Raw genomic sequence first — 12696 nt, 5'->3', positions numbered from 1 at the left:
TTTCATGTATTTTTTTTTTCCTCATGCATTTGCAAATATCCAGTAAGTTATGTGTAAAAATTGCTACCATGATGAAGGAATGCCTTTACTAGGCTTTTATACTCTAAGGATTAGGGCTTTAAATCAAGTATGCGTTTTAAATTATAGATTTAGTCTTAATTATCTTGTTTTTGTCCAAGAAAATAAACAATAAAATGGAACATTTATCTTTTTATTCAGTTATTTATATTATTTGAATGTAACTATTTAAGAATATTTAATAGCTTTCTTAATTACAGAGTTTTATAGAAAGTATATTTGGTTCTTTCACAAGCCTTTTTATTGACTCTTTACCATCACAAGCCTGTTTTTTTTTGTATTGATTGAAGTTGAAAGCATAATGCTAGGAAGGAGTTCACTGAAGGCAGGTCTTTGGATACAGAGAGTAATGCGTTCCATCTATGTAGCCTTTTTCTGATCTGATTTGATATGGTGGGAACGTAGATAATTTGGAGAGAATAAGTTTCCGGTCTTATATTCTATCCCTCCATGCATCATTTAAAGCTAACACGTTCTCCTCCTTAGAAATCGTTCCTCTTTTGCCTTCAGTGTGTTTTCCATTTCTCTATTTGTTGGACTTAAAACATAACAAAACACCACACAGTGTCACCTCTCTTGCTTCCCATGAGCCTTATTTATAGGTATCCCCCAAATTCTGTTGGACAGTCTTGTCTTTTCTTTATATTCATTCCCTTGGTAAACTCATCCACTCTCTTGGCTTGAATTGTACTTTTTATATGACTGATTTTTAAACCTTGGACTATTCTAAATCGCAATATCTACCCATTGTTGAGAAGCGTCTCCATTTGAATAGCCTGTGGTAACACTGGGCTTACTTACTGTCCAAAATAAAAGTCGCTTCACCCTACCACTACAGGTTTCTTTCATTGTGTCCCTGGTAATGTTTTTCTGCTGTCCTCATCCCTGTACTTAATTTAGCATGAAGTCCTCTTGTTTCTCCATGTAAGATGTATCTTGGGTTTCCCATTCTCTCTGTACTCATCTTCACTATCCAGACCCTCATTGTATCACACCTGTTAACTCACTACACCCACTTTCACGCCAACCCCGCTTTGCCTTTTTTTTTTTTTTTCTTGAGCTTCCCAAAATCTCCCTGCAGTGACTTTTTTAAATGTATACACAGTTGTTATGGCATATTTTCCTTAAATAGAAATTGTAAGCATTTTTATTTATATATCCCTCTGGGCATAGTGCTGGATGCAGTAGGAAATCAGTAAGTAATTGTTCACTCATTCATTCAGCAGCTCTTTCTTGAGTAGTTGTTGGGTTCCAGCTGTTATACTAGTGCTCCAGTGATCTTCTCTCATGCAGCTTACAGCTGAAAACAGTCTCTGGTGAGAAGAGAAGGCTTCTCTGAGGAGGTGGCATTTGTTATCAGACCTGAATGAAATGAGAAAGCCAGTCCTGCAAAGATATGGGGAACAGTTGCTGCAGGCTGAGAGGACAGCAAATGTCAAGGCCCTGAAGAGGGACAAGTTTGGTATGTTTGGGGAGTATCAAAAAGGTCATTGTGACTGGAACATAGTAGAGAGAGAGTGACAGGAGATGTAGTCAGGAGACCACGTGACAGAGGGACTAATAGGCCATGGTAGGCATTATGGATTTTATCCTAAGTGATGGAAAAGCCTTTGGACAGTTTTGAGTAAGGGAGTGTTGTGAGCTGATTTATTTGTTGCTAAGTTAAGAATAGAAGTAGGGAGACTATAATAGTAATATTGGAGAGCAATATCTTGAACTAGTGAGGTAAAAAGCAGTAATAAGTGTTTTGAATTAAGGATAGAATGAGGAAGAATGGTTGGCAGGATAGATTGGATGGGAGGTGTGAGATAAAAAAGGAACCAAGGAAAACTCAGTTCTGTGTGCTTGGACAAGTCATGTATCCTCTCCAATATCTATTTTCCTGAGTATATAATGAGAAATACCTCTTTCCCACTTCTTTGAAGGAATTGTTATGAGGATCTGATGAAATAACACATGAAAGCTAATTATGAATCTTAAAACACCATTAACATTGTATTACTTTTTAACACTAAACATTTAAAAGTTCACCTTAAATTAAATCATACCTTGTTAATTAAGAAGTTTCTAAAAGCTTAGATTTGACAGGAATAAGAACTCTAACCCATATATAGTTTAGGAAATAGTTTAACTTATAACTTCCCCTGGGTTTATAGTGTATAGTTCCTTTCCAATGATATTTTCAATCTTTAATAGTTTTGACACTGTTCATAAGGATTAGCACGAAGCAATTTCTCCTATTAATTGATAACAAGTAGATCATGTTCTGGCCATAGACTGCACTGCTACTCTAATCATAGAGAAAAAGGTAAACAATACCTGGCTGTCTTTTGTTTTGTAGTATATTTAAGACACTGTGATTCTCCTCTCGGTAAATATTTGAAAACAAATAAAACTAACCCAAATGACCTATAGTTTATTTACTAATATGTTATATTATGTTAACCCTGGGGTGTTGTTGATTATAACAAAACATAATTTACCATACTATAATAAATAATGACTTATAAATAAACTCCAGGTGTTTTATGCTTATTTGTGTCATGCCAATTGTACTTTTCCTGACAATTTTAGATTAATTTAAATATGACTTATGGCATCAAGAAAGACAAATATTCTAAACAAACTTTTTAGTCTCTGAAATTACTTACTCAAGTATGATTCAGCTGAATGCTATTTCTGTTTTCTTATTGCAGATTTCTCAACAGTGATGTCACAAGATTGACCACATTGATCACAGTAAGACTAAAATGATAATTAAGCTTTTAAGGATGTTTTGTTTTCTCTGAGAATGAGAATTAAGTTAGAAAATATTTATGATTTTAAATTGTTATTCTTTCTTTCAAGAGCCAAATGAATGTTTACATTTAATGATTCGCATCTCACACTCTAGTTATTTAAATACTTCTTTAAATGATTTTAAAACATTTTAAATGAAAATTACACTTAATTTATAACTGAAATTATATGCCTAATTATACTAACATATTTCAGTGTGAATCATAATCTGAACATCATCTTTTTTAGTTTTTGTTTTTATTAAAATATGACATGAAACATTTAAGGTGACTTCACATTAGGAAAAAAATTACAAAAATAAAATTACTTGGGACTGTAATCGCATATTAAGGAAAGACTGTGAAAACAGCATTGAAAGCATTCTTAGACTTCTTGATTAAATTTTTCATTGATATTTAAATGATTTATAAACAGTCTTCCAAATATGGAGAGTTGTTAAAAAGGATAGTTCTCTTAAGAAACTGAACTTTTCCGCTTTAATTTTATTTAAAGTGTTAATTTCTACTGTGTATAAGGAAGTATGTTACTTAGAGAAAAACTTTATCCAAGGCCTTGATCTACATTATTAGAAAACTCTAACTATTAAAATCTGAATTGCAGTAATGAAATTTTACAGCATTTTTGAAAACTCCTTTTAAATAACAGAGGAAAAAAATTGAGTAAATTATTTACTCAGTTATTCTGCTTCTTAAATCCCGTTTTAATTGTTCATTAGAAGCAGTAATTATCAGAAATGTTATTCTGTGTATATAAAATCTTAATGTTTTAACATTTTTTTGGAAAACTGGTACATTTGTTAAATTTAACATTTTTCAGAGAGGCCAGAAACAACTTTTATTTTATTTTTAAAGGCTTTATCATCATCATTGAGTCTACAGATGTTTATGGCATGTTCATTTTCCTAAGGGAGCATTTTAGCTATCTCTGATTTGTTGCTCTTTGCTTGTTTGTTTTTTCTTAATCAGAACTTTATTGCCCTAACTGAATGGTTTACAACAAAATATTAACATATTTCTGTAGTAACCTTCTGTTTTGCATCTAATGTTTTGTAATCAAGGAAGTTAAAATTAGCATTGGATGAAAAAGGTGTTTTTTTTAAATTAAAAAATGCTAACTCTCAGTACATTTTTAGGGTAATATTAAGAGAACACTTATTGCAACTGTTCTGAATTCAAGAATTTCAGGAAGAGAAGTGGTGTTCAATATTACCAAATGTTAAATAAGTTGAAAATTAAGAAGTATTCATTTGAGAGTTTCATAAGTGACTGATAATAGAAACCCTGTGTAATAATGTCTGGGTTGTGAGGCTTTCTCTAGCCCCTTGAGTCAAGAAGAGGGTAGATTTCATCATTGATTCAGGCTGAGGGTATTGAGAGAGTAGTTCAAGTGTTGACCATGGGACTGGAATAAAATGAGGCCAGGGAAGGGCTGATATATTCAGAGAAAATGGAGAAAGGACTAGTCACAGGTAGATAATCTGGTGAAATGAGATGATAAAGAACTAAAAGAGTAGAATGCTGTGGTTAGGAAGGGGCTATTATAGATTGTTTCAGAGCTGGAGCTGGAGTATTCATATATAATATACACCTTATATATTTTATTTCTTCAGAAATTTTCAGAACTCAGGAGAATATCTGTTTTTACTCCTTATGTTACATTGCTGTGAAGTGTCACAATCTTCTAAATGATCTCTTTTCTTCCTGGCCATCATCAATTCTATTGAAGCCTATATGTGATCCTCAGTTGAACTTTATTAAAGCGTTGCTCTGATTCTTTTATTTCTCTACCTGAAGATGTTTAGTGACTTTCCATTTCTTATAAGACCAAATTCAGACTTTCTAACTTGGTATTCAAGACCCCTCCTCAGTTTGGCTCTAACATATTTCCCAGACAAATATCCTATTATTCAAGAAGAAGAATCCTACATTCTATACAACGTGAACTACATACTCCACCTTGAGTATACATTTTGTCTCCATACGTATATTCATGTCATTCCCTTTTCCTAGAATATTCTTTTTCCTTTTCAGGCTTTTATTTCTCCTGATGAAATCAAACCTCCCTTCTAATGCCCTGTATATATGTAATCATCTCTTTGAGGCCTTCTCTAATCATCCTAATTGAAAGTGATTCTCCCTCCTTAGTAGTTTGGTAATGCTTAATTTTTATTACTCTTATGTAACTGATAACATATATTCCTTTGTACTCTGCATATTTTAATATGTATTTTCAAATTGTACTCAGCAAATGAGTATTTTGCAAATGTTTGCTAGTAATCGTAAATACCCCAGAAAGAACTAAATTAATTAGTATCTTTAGTTTTCTTATATTAAAATTGAAACAAGGATATTAATACATGCATATCCAAAATTGAACCATAGGAAGCAGGGTAGTTAGGAAAGAGCATAGGTTTTAGAACCAGAGTGAGTTCAAGTACTGATGCCGCTGTATACTGTGTATATGACCTTTAGCAAGTCAGCCTCTTTGTGCCTCAGTATCTGCAGAAAATGATTTATGCATATATTTAAAAGGATTTTTATAAACATTAGTTACCTTTCTTCGCTCTTACTTGTTTAACGTTATGGTTTACTCCTTTATTGATATGAGAGGGGTAGGGCATCAACTATAAAGATCAGGGATATATCCAGATTTACCTTAACTTACACATTGTGATCCTTTCATCTGTACGTTTTAATGTATGGATTTTTACTTTCTACATTACACATAGTAATGATAACTTTGTTGACTTACATAAGTTCCAGCAAGGAGGCTGATTAGATCTATTGATACAGTGTGCTTTTTTGGGGGTGGAGAGAGTCAGACCTCACTAGAATACCAATATCTTAAAAGGCCAGAATGAACTTTAGAAAAGTTTAGGTTGTGCTACATTCCCCTTATATAACAGATGAGAAAACCAACATCCAGAGAATTTGAAGGGAAGTAACATGCATAATGGTTAAGAAGAGGAACTGGGTCAGAAAAACCTTTAAGTTTGTACTGTAATATTTATATAGCTGTTTTGATCTTGAGTCAGTTTACATAGTCTAAGATCCAGTTTTTTTCTCTCTAAAGCAGAGTAATGTTTATACTTCAGGAGTGTTGTGAATATTAAATGAAAAAATGCTTATAATAAAAGCGCAGCACAGAGGCTGACATGGTGAATTCTGTTGACCCCTTGTCATAGTCATCATCATCTATCTGTAAAGTTACTTGCCCAAAGTCACATAGTGTGCGATCTTGATCCAAACCTGGTTTTGCTTTATTCTATTATAATTTTTACTTCTGTCTCGTGATCACCTCTTAATTGATTAAAAATCTCTGAATGGCATTTGTAGGAAGTATAATAAAATAACTCATAGACTTTTTTCTTCTCAAATCTCCCCAAATCCTCTATCTTCTCTGAGAGTATTCATGCAATTTTGCTTACGTGCGGTTTTGTTTATATGTAATTTTATTAATACAGTGGCTATATTTTATTTTAAATATTCTTATTTAACATTTTGCTTCATATTTAGTAACTTGTTACAAAGCAACTTTTAAAATAAAATGGCTTTTCCTGTTTTTATTAAAATTTCTTTTTTTCCTTTGGTAATTTTATTGTGAATATTATTTAAATTTCATAGAGATTTATCTCTACCAATAGAAATATTTAACTTAAAAATCCAAATTTGGAAGAAATTACTATATAATTTTACAGTGTACACACTATTAGAAATATTGGTGTTAGACAGTAAATTTTAAATGTCAGCTAGGTACCTACCACAGATAAGATATAAACAAGCATGGCAATGACTGATTCTTGTACCCTAATATCAATTTTCTCCGTCTACTAGTTTTGTTCCCAGCCTATCACTTACCTGGAATAAAAATATCACTTTCAGTCTCTCTTACAGCTAAATGTGGTCATGTGACTAAGTTTTGGCTAGAGATACATAAGCAGTAGTACTGTGTGCACCTTGCAGAAAGTATTGTTAAAGGAAGGGGGGCACACCCTATTTTTCCCCCTTCCTCCATGCTTCCTGAGATGTGGGCATGATAATTGGACAATGAGTGGAAACCACAAGCTAAGAACGGGCAAAGCAATAAGATGGAAAGTCCCTGATAACTTCAGGATGTCACCCTGCCTGCACTGACCTGTCTACATCTTTGACTTGACTGAGATAAACTTCTGTCTTGTAAGACACTTGAGTTTTGGCTTTCTGTCACTGGTGGCCAAAATTAATCCTGATTACATCAAGATAATTTTACAAAGTTTATGCCATTGTTTAAATGTCTTTGATTTGTTTACATTTCATTTATTTTTCTTGGACTCTGTTGTCACTTTTTTGATGGCTTCAATTTTAGGAGGAGAATACAAAAGGGAATGATTCACTCACTCTGTCTAGGAGAGGAGACTAGGGAAATCTTTAAAGAGAGGGGAGACATTTAGGCTAGATTTTTGAGATATGAGTTAGAAGAGAATCCAGAAAGAAAATAGGCACATAGATTGGAAAGAACGTATGTTCAGGGACATGCAACTATTTTAGTTCAATATTGTTGAAATGTAAAATTTGAGGAAGTAAATGAGCCTAAAGGTCAGATCTTATAGGAATTTACAAACCAAGAAGTTTGGTAAGTGCTAAGTACCTAACGAAGTTTCTTTTAATGTTAATAATTTTAATATTACTTATGGTTTTTCCATTAAATATTTTTAAAATAAATATATTTTTATACACGCATTTAGGAAGGAAGAACAAAACTATTATTTATTTATTCAAGGATTAAGATACTAGGTGATTTCTATTTGAGCCTTTAACAATTTTAGAGGACATATTATTACATTTTACAGATGGCTAAACTGAGACTCAGAAGAGTCAAGTGTCTTTCCCAGTGTGTTAGTTAAGTCGTTATTTGGAAAGTACAAAAATCAACCGTTTAAGAACAAGTCTGCTATGTGTTGTCTGATCTTTATTTTTCTACTTTTCTAATACCAAAAACAGAGTTATAGTCAAATTTAAAATATCTTTGGTAAAATATAATAACAGTGATCAAACCAGAAGTAAAAGTCTATATAAGAATTTCCATACTTTATGCCAATGACTACATCTAAAATATTAAATTTTAAAAATCTAATATCAAAGTTATAAACTAGTAAAAATTTTGTTTTTCTAGAGTCTGAATTGTGAAGAGTATCTTCAAAGTTAGTGTATAGCAGCCACTTAAATTACTTCATACAAATCAACTTTCCATTGCTATTCCTAAGTGTGTATTTGGAGAAAAGAAACCTCCATCTCCTATTGCACCTCACCAAAAAGTTGCACTGTTTTAACATTAATTCAGGTAAAAGCATGCATGGTGTTCTTAGTATGAGTACCTATAGATGGAAATGACACCCTGCTGCAGAGACCCAACTGAACTTCTTTGAACAAGTAAAAGTATACAATGTTACACACTTATTTGGTTTAAAGATTAGTTCTTATCTGAAAACTCTAAATGAGCTACTATTTAATAAATCTGCCTAAAAATATAAAATACAGTAACCTTAATATATCTTAGAAATAATTATAGAGGCATGAGAGAATATAAAAGAAAAACTAATTTTCTAATTTGGTTTGGTGTTTTTAAATTGTAGTCAGCAAAGAGTCTAGCACCTAGACCACTAGGTCAGTGTTTTATGAATTAAAGTGACTTGAAAGTTAATCTGGTTAATACATTATTCTTTTCCTCTCACACTTTCTAGAACACTAATGCACACATCTGCTGTGAGATGTACATTCATTGAAATGTTAGTCAAGGAGTAGATAAAATACAAGTATAGTCTACAGAAACTGTTTTAGAGATGAGAAGAGGGTGTTATAGACTGAGTTATGGGATTATGTTATTTGACTCTTTCATTCTTTTTCTATAAATACACAAATGATAAACTGTGGAGGAGAAAATATTTTGATATAAATGGAAAAATTCTTATTGTATTGCATCAAAAGGGTACCTAAAATTAGCATGTCATAGATGTTTAAAAAAATCTAACTAATACAAATATTCCTGATGCTCTCCTTATGTGAGTATATTTAAAAATATTTTAAAAACATTATATCAATAGGTACATTTCCATCATAATATAAGATACTATGTGTAAACTTTTCCATGTGCAAAGTATGCCATTTATTTTTATAATACTTGCAATTTTATTATCTGATTCTCTTTCTTCTCAGGAAAAAGTCCTCAACTTTTGTTCATAAAATTCATAATTATTGTCTCTTTATTGCCTTTCCTAATGAATATTCCTGTGTATCTTTTTTTTACTCTAGTTTGTTTCATATTTGCAGTGTCGATCATACACACTTGGCACTAAACTCAAATATCACAGCTCCCCTCAAATGTTGCCTCTTGCATGAAACCTCTGCAGTTGGAATTACTCTCCCCATCATTTCTGCCTGTCTGGTATTTGTTATTTCTATCACAGCATTGTTCTTCAACAGTGGAGTCCTTGGACCTCCTGAGTATGTAGATATATTCTCTGTGGGGGAGAGAGAGAGTTTGCCATAAGAACTTACAAAGTTCAACATTAATGTAAAAGAAATATTCTTGGATCATCTGGGATGCTTACCTTATAAACAGTCACTGCCATCGACTTTCAGGGCTATGATTGTATTTAATTATGTCAGTTTAATAAGAAAAGAACAAAAATAGATTTGATATGTACAAACGGTTCATTTGTACCAAGTGAAGGCCAGGTGACATCAGAGTGAACTAAATTGTAGCTTTGTAGTAGTTTGAGTAGAAAGAAATGGTGGAATATTAAATTGTTCAGCGAACGCTAGACCATAGGATACACATGCCAAACTCAAAGGTAACTGGAAAATAATGAGGAAATAGCAGTGAGTACCATATTCATGTTGAGTACAATGATTTCACTTTAGCAAAAACATCATATTGATAACAGTTAGAAATCCAATAACAATTAGAAAATCATATTGATAACAATCAGAAATTAGTTTTGTAGCTTTTATATGCACACTTTGTAAATTTGTTTCGATACTATTTTTGAATAAGATCTGGAAGCAAGAAGAAGAGTTTATCCTTATCCATAGTTTTACTTTTCTAGGTATTTCAGTAACATAATAATTTAATTAATGTGTCAACACGTGTCCACAATACATTTTTTTTCTCCTTTTATGAGGATTTATACATAACCTAAGTTTCAGAGACATTCTTATAGAGCCTTTATCTGCCGTATGAGATGAGTTGTGTGTTTGGCTGTTTCAACTATTAGATTGTAAAGTCCTTACAGTCTAGTAAAGCCATAGATTATGTTTTATTAATTCTTGCAGTCCCCTTAGAGTCTATTACAATGCCTTATCCCCAGTAGTAGCACAGCAGATATTTATGCAAAAACTGGCCTATGCAAGTGTGCCTCTTAGTGTTGATAATCTGTTCAGTTGAACTAGAATGGATAAATATATAGAAAACAATATAGGCAATATACATTTTAACAATTTGAAATTCATATAAGTTAACAGATTCCTATTTTTAAATTAAATGTCCTGTAGGATTTTGGTCACTTACAGTGTTGTATGAATTACTTTAATTAGATAATCAAAGGATCTGTAGGGTGCCAGTGGGAGAATGAAGGTTTCATGGCAGGCTAGAACTGAAGGTGGAGATGTAACAAGAGTGCTTCAGGGAGCATGACAGTGCATGATTGCAAAAACGTAGTTTTATATAGTTAGGGCAGCTTGAGAGCATCGGTTTCCCAGGGAAGAGGAGAGAAAAGAGAAGGGAATGGAGAGGGATATGGGAAGGTACTACAGACACCATCTCCCTCCTTTTGGGTATTGGCCTGAAGCCACAGTGCCTAGGGAGTGTTCCCTTTAGCTTGGCCAGAAGTAAAACCGGCATAAATTTAAATCTTCTAGAATAATATGGCAACTACATTTTCTACTTTTCCGATCTGTTATGGTAGATTTTTGTATAACATTGACACAATATAGAGTTCAGTTGTCTTGCTAAATTCTTCAGGGTATTCCTATTTCTTATTTAAATTGAATTACCGGGACTTCCCTGGTGGCGTGTCTTTTAAGAATATGCCTGCCAATGCAGGGGACACAGGTTCGAGCCCTGGTCCGGGAAGATCCCACATGCCATGGAGTAACTAAGCCCATGCGCCACAACTACTGAGCCTGCGCTCTAGAGCCCTTGAGCCACAACTACTGATCCTGCATGCCACAACTACTGAAGCCCGCGTGCCTAGAGCCTGTGCTCTGCAACAAGAGAAGCCACTGCAATGAGAAGAGTAGCCCCTGCTCGCCGCAACTAGAGAAAGCCTGCACACAGCAATGAAGACCCAATGCAGCCATAAACAAATAAATAAATAAACTAAACTTTCATAAAATTATTTTTTTAAAAAAATTGAATTACCTAATTTTTAAATTACCTAAATCCCTAAATGTCAAAGCCATTCAGAGTTAGCCTTGTTCTATCCATGTAACTTCATTTCCATCTATTTTTCCAACACAGTTTGTTTGCTAGTCAGAACAGTCTTATAGCCACAACGTGTAGCAATGATTTTGTCTACACGTCTTTTCCCGAACATCATTTCCTTTTCTTGAAGTGCTGTTACCTTTCTTTCTCCAATGCCAATTCATTCTTCAAGTGGTCTTGTAATCTTTTATGACAACTGTGACCTTCACTGAGCTCCCTTTCCTGTCAACATTTGATCTTTATTTCCTGCCCACAGACCTCTCTTTTAAATTTTAGACCCCCTATTTCCAGCTCTGTATGTGACATTGGTACCTGGCCATCCCACAGGCACTAATTCAGGATGTCTAAAAGTTGAACTCATTCTCTTCCAATTTCCCAGAAACCTTTCCCTCTTTATGTATTGCCTGTATTGATCAGTGATATCAACATCTACTCAGCCATTCAAGCTAGAAATGTTAGTTAACTTCTTCAAAAACTCTCATCTAATCTGATATCAAATTCTGTTGATTCTCTACATGCAGTGTAGTAATAAGAGCTACTGTTTATGGAGTGCTTGCTCTGTGCCAGGTACTAATCTAAGCATTTGATCTGTGGTAACTCAATCTCCCTAATAACTTTATCATTCATATTTTATGTAAGAAAACATGAATTTGCTAACGAAAGTACCCATGAAGCTGTCTATCCAGCTTAAAAAAGGAAAAAAATTGAATATGATTGAGCCTAATTTACAAGAAATAGTAAGGGTAGAGGGATATATTAAATGACACCAGGGGCATAAAGTCAGGAAAGTCCAGACTGGGAAACTCTAAAAGACAGAAGATCTCTTTTCTTCAACTGAAAATATTAATGGAAAAAAAGCCTGGCATGGGGATATGGTAGGAGCAGTTACAGATTAAAAGGGACTAGAGAGAAATAAATATCAGCCAGTTCTAACGTATGGATCATATTTGAGTCCAGATTCAAACAATCGCTTTTAAAATATTATAAGACAAAGAAATGTGTACACTAAATACTTAATATTAAAGTATTGTTGTTAGAAATTATCTTAGGTATGATAGTAGTATTGGGCTGTTTGTTCATGTAGCACAAGTCTGTGCCAAGAAGCATAAGCATTTTTGTCAAAGGTTGAGCTTGAGGAATAAAAGTGCATTCACCAATCACTTATTTTCTTTTTACTTGGCACCTCTGATGAAAGAGAGTTTGCTAAAGGGGGTGACAAAACATTTAGCCTGATGTCATTATTACAAATAAAATATAATTTCATGATTTTACTAACCATAATTCTCCTACAAAAAAAGATCACTATTGTGTCATACTTTCTCAATATTCAGTGTTTGTTTCACAGAGATATGGGAGGTT

General features: G+C 33.3%; 1 protein-coding gene across 16 annotated transcripts in view; it reads left to right on the top strand.

The window, feature by feature from the left end:
- BAZ2B (bromodomain adjacent to zinc finger domain 2B) overlaps window positions 1–12696 on the top strand; it is a 379971-nt gene that overhangs the window by 174724 nt on the left and 192551 nt on the right. For 15 of the 16 annotated variants that reach the window (XM_059927946.1, XM_059927937.1, XM_059927948.1 and 12 more), the window contains exon 3: window positions 2775–2817. The gene's annotated coding sequence lies outside the window, so the exon portion shown is untranslated. Of the gene's footprint in view, window positions 1–1503; window positions 1541–2774; window positions 2818–12696 lie in introns of those variants that run through there. The other variant, XM_059927936.1, reaches the window with a different exon arrangement.

The sequence above is a fragment of the Balaenoptera ricei genome, chromosome 7 (genome assembly GCF_028023285.1).
Source record: "Balaenoptera ricei isolate mBalRic1 chromosome 7, mBalRic1.hap2, whole genome shotgun sequence".
Taxonomy (NCBI): Eukaryota; Metazoa; Chordata; class Mammalia; order Artiodactyla; family Balaenopteridae; genus Balaenoptera; species Balaenoptera ricei.
The sequence above is the reverse complement of the archived record's forward strand: the minus strand, read 5'-3'. Positions and strand labels throughout refer to the sequence as shown.